This window comes from Saccopteryx bilineata, chromosome 6 (assembly GCF_036850765.1).
Source record: "Saccopteryx bilineata isolate mSacBil1 chromosome 6, mSacBil1_pri_phased_curated, whole genome shotgun sequence".
Classification (NCBI taxonomy): Eukaryota; Metazoa; Chordata; class Mammalia; order Chiroptera; family Emballonuridae; genus Saccopteryx; species Saccopteryx bilineata.
In genome coordinates, this window is record NC_089495.1 from 9,730,624 (window position 1) to 9,740,979 (window position 10,356).

A 10,356-nucleotide genomic window follows, 5' to 3' on the forward strand; every position below is an offset into this window, starting at 1 on the left:
AATTTTGGGACTGTGGTTGGTTGGCTCAGTGGTAGAACATCGGCCTGGCATGTGGATTTTTCAGGTTTTATTCCCAGTCAGGGCACACGGGAGAGGTGGCCATCTGCTTCTTTGCCCCTTCCCCTCTTTCTTCTACCTCTTTCTCCCCTCCCCTCCCCTCCCCTCCTGCAGCCATGGCTCAAATGTTTTGAGCAAGTTGGCCCCGGGTACTGAGGATGACTCCACATCGTTGCCTCAGGTGTTAAATAACTCAATAGCTGAGCAATGGAGCAGCAGCCCCAAATGGGGAGAGCATTGCCCCCTGGTAGGCATGCCAGGTAGATCCCGGTTAGGTGCATGGGGGAATCTGTCTCTCTGCCTCCCTGCTTCTCACTTAATGAAAAAATAAAGAAAGAAAGGATAAATTTTGTTGTGTTATAGAAAAATTCTGATAATGGTAGCTAATGTTCCGGTCTCAGTTTCTTTATTTATAAAATGAGACACGACTAACCCATTCTCTAAGAATTATCTTCCCTGACAAATTGTATTTGCGTAAGGTATCTTGAGCTATAAATCAATAAACTTGCCAGACATATCAACAGAAGCAGAACTTAGAAATCAAAAGTGGACAAAGTACTATAAACATGTCAAAGCAAGAGAAAGAAGGGAAACACTCAGAAAACAAAGAAATCATTCAGGTGTCAAGAGCCTAACTAGGCTGAGCAAAGATTCACTTACGAGAACTACATGAATAGAGCAAAGTATTAATGGCATTACTATTCAAAATAAGTCTTCCCAGGGTTCTCAGCTTTAATATGTGCTGAACCATCTATAGAGCTTGTTAAAGCACATCTGATCTGTTGCTCCACCCCCCCAACCCCCCCCCCCCCCACACACACACACAGTTTCTGACTCAGTAGGTCTTGGAGAGACCTCTTTAACTTGCATTTCTAACAAGCTCCCAGGTGATGCTCTTGTTGCTGGCCTGAGGAACACATTTTGGGAACACTGCTCTAAAATTTTTCTCAAATGAGTCATGTATAGAAATATCACAATAACAAATAAAACACCTAAAAATATCTTCTACCATATTGCTAGATTTAAAAACTTTTCTATGTTAGAGGACCCAATAAAATGTGCAACTTTCCCAACGTGTTAAAATCGGTAATAGCATCATCTTAAAAAAAAATTGTTCCTCTCTTATATCATTCATTCTGAAAGCTATAATATAGATGATTGATTATCACGATTCACCCTTATGTGTTCTCTGTGTCTGGGGGAATAAATTCTATATTAACTTCATTCTTATTGTTATATTGCTTTTCGAGTTGTTAATTATTCCTTGAATGTCAGACAGGGAAAAGAGTACATTCTTCTAGACCGAAGGCAGAAGAGGTAAATGTTTTCGTGGTTCTGTTTAGAGCATTGTCAAGTGAAAAATACTTCAAAAGATATTGCGAAGGCGAGAATCTGTGCTGTTGGTCACTTATCTGACTCTCTTTATTTAACTCTCTTTCTGAAGCACATCTCTTCGGTTCCTTGTTCTTCCTTTATCTCTAGTCTTAACATTCAGTCCTTTGTGTTAGCCAAATTGAACACTTCTTCTTCCTGAAGAAAGGCCAGAAAGATTAGTCATCCTTCATCACTGCCTTGAAAATCGACAGGGGGGGGAGGCATTACTCAGTCGTTTACGTTTTGACCAGTATCTTTCTCATAGTACCTGTCACGAGTGACAGTGTCTGCCTCCGTTCTGCAGCGCATACTGTGTGAGCAGCCCAGGATGCTGAGGCAAATAAATGACCTCACTTTGGAGAACCTTGGTGGGACTGATGGGCAGACAGGAGTATAATACAGTCAGTATAATGCAAAATGCAGGGCGCTATCTCACAGAGATACACAGAGGTCTGGTCCTGCTCGGGGAGGGCAGGGAAGCTCCCCATGGGGAAAGCAGGGAGGGCTTCCCACAAGAGGCTGTATCCGAGCTGGCTCTTAGGAGCAATCAGAATATTCTGGGCCAAGAAGTCTTCTGGGTCAAGATCATCCAGACTGGGAAAGCAGTAAAAACAACCTCAGTTAGTGATCAAAAAGAGGTGACATTCCAACTGTCAAACTAAGTTAGGGAGTAGATGTATCTGCCCAAAGTCATACACATCAATCGTGTGCAGCTGGGTTTTTATTATTATTATTGGTGTTAAATATCTGGGTAAAGGCCCTGGTATGTATTTTCTGAAAGTGTCAAAGCAAGAGGAAAAATTTCTTCAAGGGAAATAAGTCGAAGAACGCTCTGTAGGGAATGTAAGTGTTCACTGAGTCCTTGGAGAACTTTCAGGATGTAAATGCAGGCGCTCGCGTGACAGAGAGAAAGGAGAGCAGGGTGAAAGGGGACAGCCCAAACAGGCAGGTGACCAAAGTGAAGGCATGAATGGCTTTGGATCCTGAATGTCTTAGGAATATCTCTGCCAATGTAAATAATGGCGAGTGTGTGTATGTATATCTCTGTGTGTGTGTTAAATATAGTATGTCAGTTGTTTCTGTGTATACTTAAAATAATGAATTCTTTGTTTTGAATTTTTGATTTATAAAAAGCTACCCCCATTACTAATTTTTGACTATTATATTTTCACGTGATATAACATTTATGGTTTTGGCAGTGTATAATGATTTCCATGCTAAAGGCTATTTGTCCTTTTTAACTAATATATATATTATATATTATATATATATAGTATATATTATATATATAAACATTTGTCTGTTTCTCATAATCCAAATTGAGAAGCTTTTTAAAAAAATGCTGTCCTAGAAAAATAAATAAGTAAACAAGACAGATCCTGAATAATGATAAAGAAAGACTCTTGTGTACATTCCAAAAAGAGTTTAGATTGTTTTTACCTTGGCTTACTTCCCTCACCCCTCTGTCAGTGAAGGTGAGTCAGCTGGCATGGGCTGGGTGGGTGGAAAGTGGATTCCGCGGTGAGGGGGCCAGCCTGTGCCCGCCACGTGCCAATGGACTGAGGGTGGCACCTGAGCTCTGGCTGGCGATTGCCAAGCAAAGAGGTGACTTCCTGCTCATTCCTTCATTGTAGCCAGACCACCTCTCCTGCATTAACACATAATCAGAAGTTTTTATTTGCTATTTGTTCTGCAAGTCCCTGTCTATTAAAACGAGGGCTATCTTTTAAGGGAAAGAGAATAATTACTAAAATGGAATTTATTTGTGACTGTTTCCTTTGCCTATTCAAAGGGAGTTTACCCTTCTCCCCTCTTGCTTTGAAGATGGCAATACAATGGGCCAGTTAGTCTTCCTCTGAATTACTTTCCAATTAGTTTTGTATTTTCGATTTAGTACCTGCCTCTCCTCCTCGCAAACAGTTTAAAGCTGTCTCCTCACGTTGGCTTCTCAGAGAATCCACAGCAGTCAAGGATGCAGTGATGTTGCCAACTATGAAAAGAAACACCACCAATTAGGGCGAAGTGGTGTTCAAGCCTTGAAGACAGTTATGTGTTGAGCTGGGGGACAGTTAGGAAGCTCACTTCACAGCCTTTACGTGGGGGAAAAAGGATCTGTACTGAATGATTGGGTTTCTAAGAGCCCAGCAGTCAGTTAAACAGCTGACAGCCAAATTGTTTAAGTCTGTGCTTTCGTTCTCAGGTTAGCAGACCCACACAAATACTTCCTTGCTGTAGTATGTAAGGAGTACTATGTGTACATATTCCATAGGAACAAAGAGTTAATTATACTGGGAACGGGCAAGGGGATGACATTTATGAGAAAGGGAAGAAATCTTAAATAATTTTTCACCTGTCCAGGAACCCTGCAAGACTAGTAAAAAAAAAAGAAAAAAAAACAAAAACAAACAAACAAACAAAAAAACAATACAGGAGAGAAGGAAAGAAAGAAGTGCAGGTGTTGTGTTGGCTCTCACGACATCGTGACACCAGGAAAGATGTCCTAATCCTGGCAGTTGTGCGTGGAGATCCTGGGATCTTCTACTGCTAACTCCCTTCACCATCTCCTGACCTTCCTCTTCCTCTCTGAAACTGAGCTCGCCTACTTCAAGACAGCTGAGCCAGGAGGTGGGCATCACTTCTCACTGGTGACCCTCGGAGTGCCACTTTGAAAAGTAGGGTACGTTACTACAATGAACTTAGCTGCCTTGACCTAATTAGGAAGCCCTAGTTAATAAATAATCAGGAACCAAAACATCCCTGTAATCTGGTATCTATCATTCATTCAGTATTTATTCATTTATGTGAGAGATAGTCAATGAGTTTCTAATCTGTGCCAGGTGCTATAAACTCACAGGGCTCCTCTGCTCATGGGCATTATGGCCTGGTAGCAGATGAGCATTAGGAGTGATCTACAACAAGCACTCAACATACTGGATTATAAGACAACACATTCATTTGATTTATCTCTTTCTTGAGACAAAATAGAAAAAAAAATTCAGGAAAATTAATTATTTATATAAGAGCTAACATATCATATATTTTTCTCATTTCTGTTGAGGGTTCAGGATGATGGGAGCAGGAAGATTTAAATGCAAACACAACTTCACAGATCTCTTCTACATGGTGAACTGTCTGAGGATTAGAGAGCACACTCCTTTCCGGGACAGTGTGTTGAGGACGTTCTGAAGAGCAGCACTCATCCGCTCCTCCTGCATCCAGTGTAGAGCGTGCCTTCAACAACTAATACTCAATGACTGCTCTGTGCCAGACAGTGGCCCAGGTGCTAGCATGACAGATTTCAGGATGCTTTTTACTATCATACTGTAAAATATAAAGAATTCTTGGCAGCAACTGATTTGGCTAGAAACCCAATTATTAAGCAAGCCTTCTCCAAGCAGTCTGTGGGTAAGGTGGTTCCCCAGCAGTCTGTGGGTAACCGTGGTCCCTCCAAGCAGTCTGTGGGTAACCGTGGTCCCTCTAAGCAGCCTGTGGGTAACCGTGGTCCCCCCAAGCAGTCTGTGGGTAACCGTGGTCCCCCTAACAGTCTATAGGTAACCGTGGTCCCCCCAAGCAGCCTGTGGGTAACCGTGGTCCCCCCAAACAGTCTGTGGGTAACCGTGGTCCCCCCAAGCAGTCTGTGGGTAACTGTGGTCCCCCCAGCAGTCTGTGGGTAACCGTGGTCCCCCCAAGCAGTCTGTGGGTAACCGTGGTCCCCCTAACAGTCTATAGGTAACCGTGGTCCCCCAGCAGTCTGTGGGTAACCGTGGTCCCCCCAAGCAGTCTGTGGGTAACCGTGGTCCCCCTAACAGTCTATAGGTAACCGTGGTCCCCCCAAGCAGCCTGTGGGTAACCGTGGTCCCCCCAGCAGTCTGTGGGTAACCATGGTCCCCCCAGCAGTCTGTGGATAACCATGGTCCCCCAGTAGTCTGTGGGTAACCGTGGTCCCCCTACTTGAAGCCAACCTTTGGAAATGGCCATGGACTGGAGCAGGAGCTATGGACTCATTCATAATTTATTGGGTAAAGGTCAGCTTCATTGTAAAACACATTAAAGTATAGCATTAGTTGTAAATTGGGATTCTTTTGTTTCTAAATAAATGAATATAAATATTTAAACAAAATATATTCCTCTAAAATCCTAACAAAAGGCAGATTCCAAAGACATGCAGGTGCACTTACATCCCAAACTCCTCTCTCACACACAAAGGATTACAAATACTTGTTTGTAAAATATGGGATGTGCCTGACCAGCGGTGGTTCAGTGGATAGAGTGTTGAACTAGGGCACAGAGGGTCCAGATTCGAAACCCCGAGGGTGCCGGCTTGAGCGTAGGCTCTACAGCTTGAGCGCCGGGTCGCTGGCTTGAGCCCAAAGGTTGCTGGCTTAAAGCCCATGGTCACTGGCTTGAGCAAGGGGTCACTCACTCTGCTATAGCCCCCTGATCAAGACACATATGAAAAAGCAATCAGTGAATAACTAAGGAGCCACAATAAAAAATTGATGCTTCTCATCTCTCTCTCTTCCTGTCCCTATCTGTCCCTCTCTCTGCCTCTCTCATTGTCTCTGTCACAAATTAATTAATTAAATTAATTAATTAAATAAAACACAGTTTGCACTTAAAAACCTAATTTCTATCCTTAGAGAACTTTAAATTTTTTGAAATATATTTTTGCTGAATTACAAGAAAGTCATAATGTTTTCAATATAAAGTTAAGGCGCTGCTATACTTTCTTGTATCTGGTGGACAAGGTAATATTTCAGAATTTCTTGGCCATCCACGTTGTAGACATGGATTCAAGTTTACATTTGGAACTTAGTATACTAACCAGGAAGTTTCCCTCACTCATGCATTTGAAATGCAGAAAGTTTTATTTTGAATGTATCAAGGTGTACTAAAAAATAAAATAAAATAACAAAACATAGATTTTTATGCCTCAGACATAGCCAAGGAGATTTATTCAATGTCACTTTGAATTCTCCCAAATCTAAGGAGGAAACACTTGATGTGTCATCTAAAAAATTTTAAGCACTTATATTTCTAACAGAGGCATTTAAACAACGCCAAATGATTTTAGAAAAAATATATTAGTTATATTAATACTAAGTAATATGTTATAATATATAAATATATATACTATATAATATATAATATAATATAATATATACAGGGTATATTTATTAGTTATTCATGATGGAAATTGAAGATGACTATAAAATACAATATTGGGTCACTTTTAATTTTTAAGGTAATCACTCAAAATTATTATTTTTTCTGACACAATTAAGAGGTAGAGCTAAAAACAGTTTTTTAATAGCATCATGACTTCCTACCCTAACAGCAAATAAAAGTTAACCAAATATGTTATGAAAGGTTAAAGCAACAGATACTTCTTATTCAGTTCCATGCATTCATTAGCAAAAATACGTGTTGAGCACTTCTGACACCTTTGAATAGTCCTTGGTTCCTAAATTATTTGTCAGTGTACAGAGCTAGATACGGAGTCCTTTTACTTTTGTTATAAATTTTAACTTAATGTAATCTTTCTCAAAGCCAAGGACAGCAAGGAGAGCAGAAAGCGTGAGGCAGATGCAAATATTTGCTTATCAGAAAAGGCTTAAGTATCTATTTTGGTGCTTCTGACAGCAGAAAATGAAGATCTCCGAGTAAATAAACAAGCTACGGGGAAAGGCATTAGAGCACCAGTTCCACAAGTCCCATTAGGGAGAGTGACAACGGGAAGGAAGATACCCTCTCATGATTTCACTGTATAAAATAAATCCTAATCACCCAGTTCATGTTTAAAAATAGCAGAAATAAAGACACATCTGTCCTTAGGCTGCTGTTCTGAGATTCCCAGACCCAGCAGACGATTTCTATCTGCATTGAGAGAAGGAAAAGAGTGGCAACTTTCTTCTTGCAGTTGGCTCTGCGTGGTGTGGCTTCCTGGGCGTGTTCATTTCTTCTCCCAGCCTGGACAGGGACAAGGCTCATCCAAGGAAGGGGAAGTGAATGGTCAATGGCTTGTCAGTTCCCGTCAGTTCTCCTGGTTTCCACCCCCGCTCATGTCCCCGGCCTCACTTCTTACCCTTGTCTTCTGGCCCTTGGTCCAGCCACAGTGCCTTCATTCAATCTCTCCCCAGATCTGCTCTTCCCTGTCTCCAGACGAACATAGTTGCTTCTATTGGATACTCGCGTTGGTCGCTGAGATTTTTCTCCAGGTTCGGGTGCAGGTCCCCCTGTCCCCAAGAGAGGGTTGTCCAGTCCTCTCTGTCTGGCAGGACCTCACCCATCGCGCCCGGGCGATTGTAGGCTCCGTGTGCAGCACACTCTGCGCCGCCGCTCGCCGGAGGCCATCTGCCATCCGTCCCGCTGGGTGTGTGGTTGCTCCTTCTCCGGGAAGCTGCAGGCGAGGCAGCCTCCTGTCCACCTAGATTGATGCCTGGGCAGCCTGTGCCTACCTGGACTCGGCCTGGTTCCAGGTAAGCAGCCAGGACGGGGGGTGAAATCAGTGACCACTCTGTTGGTTGGCTTGATCCAGAGTAAGGGGTGAGCATCCTGTCCTGAGGGGCAAGGAAGAGTCCCGGGGCAGCACTGCGGTGCACTTGAGGACCCTCCATTCCCCAGACCCCGCGCCAGGAAAAGGGCGGTCCTCAATGGGGAAGCAGGGCCTCCTCTGGCTCTTGCTACAGTGTCACCCCCACAGCTGTGTGTCCTGAATGTGAGTCCCAGTAAGTGGCACGCCGTCCTGGGGGTGAAAGCCCCATGTCAGCACAGTGGCTCAAACGCTGCGCACAGGAAACAGCCGAGGGCGGAGCCACGTCCCAGCACCTGGCCCTGGCCCATTCTGATGGGCGTTGATGGGGAGCTGTGTCTGCAGGGCACCAAGCGTGCGTGCGCTGAGGACAGCGGTCCTGGCACCAGCACTGGAGCAGCCGGGCCGGGCGGTGCAGACAGAAGTGATGGGTACGCTTAGACCTGAGCAGCTGGCTCGGGACTCTGATAATTTTCAGCGTCCCTCCGATGACTTTGAGAAGTGGACAACTGTCCTGTCTCAAGTCCAAACCAATATTTAGACTCGATGATGCATCCTACATTGGCTGCTTGGCACTGGGTGGGTTCTCATTCTCAAACACCTGCAGGCGAACGAGTCATCACAGAACATGGACGAGCTTCCAGAAATGCACTCGTGCGTCGGCAGTATTATGTTAGGCGTGTTCAGAGACGTGGTGTGCTAAAGCTGGGTAGTGAACGGGTTTTAAAAAGTGTTTGCATTTTCATGCAACTGAATGTTTGTAGCTTTTTTCTCACAAAGACTGTTCGAAGTATATTTTATTGCATGACTTTATGCAAATATTTTACACTGAGATAAACAACATTCCTTTCTGAGCCAGATCGTAATAGTTCTTAAGGTGTAAAAAGAAAAAGAACCTCTCTTATGCCTAGATCCTTTATCTTCTTAACCTACTCCTGGTCCCCAGGCTAATCATTCTTTATGCCTCGATGGACGCAGCTTTGCTGGCCACAGTAGGCGGAAGTTTTTATGCCGGACTGGGAGCAATGGCCGGCGGTGTGGGAAGAGGCTGCTCTTCCTGCACCTGCAGCCTGGCCATGGGCACTTACATGGGGGGGTCCCCAAAGGCACTCACATGGGTGTCCCCACGGGCACTCACACAGGTGTCCACAGGCAGCAGGTCAGGCTCAGAGGCAGAGCGCAGACAAACCCAGCAGGAGGTGATCTTAGACAATGTTTCATAAAGCTACTTTGTAGCCCAGAGTAGGTGCCCAGCAGGAATAGAAATGTGTCAGTGGGATTTTTACACAATCCAGTCACTTCATTCAGCTCGTTTACCTTGAGGTTATTTTCTTCCTACTCTTTTGTGTCACAAGCTGTGCACTTTTCTAACAGCCCTGTTGAGTCCTGGAAGTGGTAAGTTTGGTTTTTAAATCTCTTAACGGCCTCCCTCCTCCCCGCCCCACAGATGGGCCATGTACATTGATCTGCAAATGGTATTTTAATTCCTATTGATCCATCCAGTTCTGAACCATGGAGACTGCTGGTTTAGAACTCACTTTTTCAGCTTATAAAATGTATGTTTGTTTGATTTTGAATATGACCATCGAAGCCCCCTCCCCTGTACCCATTGTTAACTCCACCCACACCGTTTTCATAAAGAAATCCATTTCCCTTCTCCAACCTAAAAGCTGCTGCGTATGCATGGCTCACACATACACACGTTGCCTTGTTTAGGAGTGATCGTGAATTCTTTAATGTCATCAGCTGAGTATGACACATTTTCAGCGCCAGCTGCCAGAGCCACCCTGGCACTCTGAGGTTCCGTTCCATGGGCATCCTGACGTGCACCAGGCCTGCAGAACATGGTTTAATGAAGTCATTAGGCCTTCATGTTTTGTCCCCCAATTAATCTCTTGGTAACTGCAGGACAACATTGGAGAGTCACCTTTGTCTTCACCTCCAAACCTACAATGAGACGGACAGCAAATGCCCACTTATCACAGCCAACCTCCGTCGGCTTTTCATAACTTAGTCAACCCACACAGGTGACCTGATGCATTGATTTTATTCTGCGTGAGGCTGAGGTATCCACACACTAAAGCCTTTTCCCCTCCAACCCTCAGATCATGGACAGAACCTTCCACTCGAAGTGCAGATGTTTTGCATTGTGATTTTAGCTTTGGGCTCTGTGACACGTGAGCCCAAAAGGGCAGGGGTTCTCCTTCTGATACCCCCAGTGCTAAGCACGGACCCTGGCGTGGAAGAAAGCACCTTGTTGACTGAGACAGTGAATGCACAGAAAACAGTTATAAATTCTTCGCCGCGGCATCCTAGCTGTCTAGTCAACTCCCCAGCTCCGGGTCTGTGTGTGGCCCCGGGGAGCTGAGTGTGCCAGGGTCAGATGCCCGCTT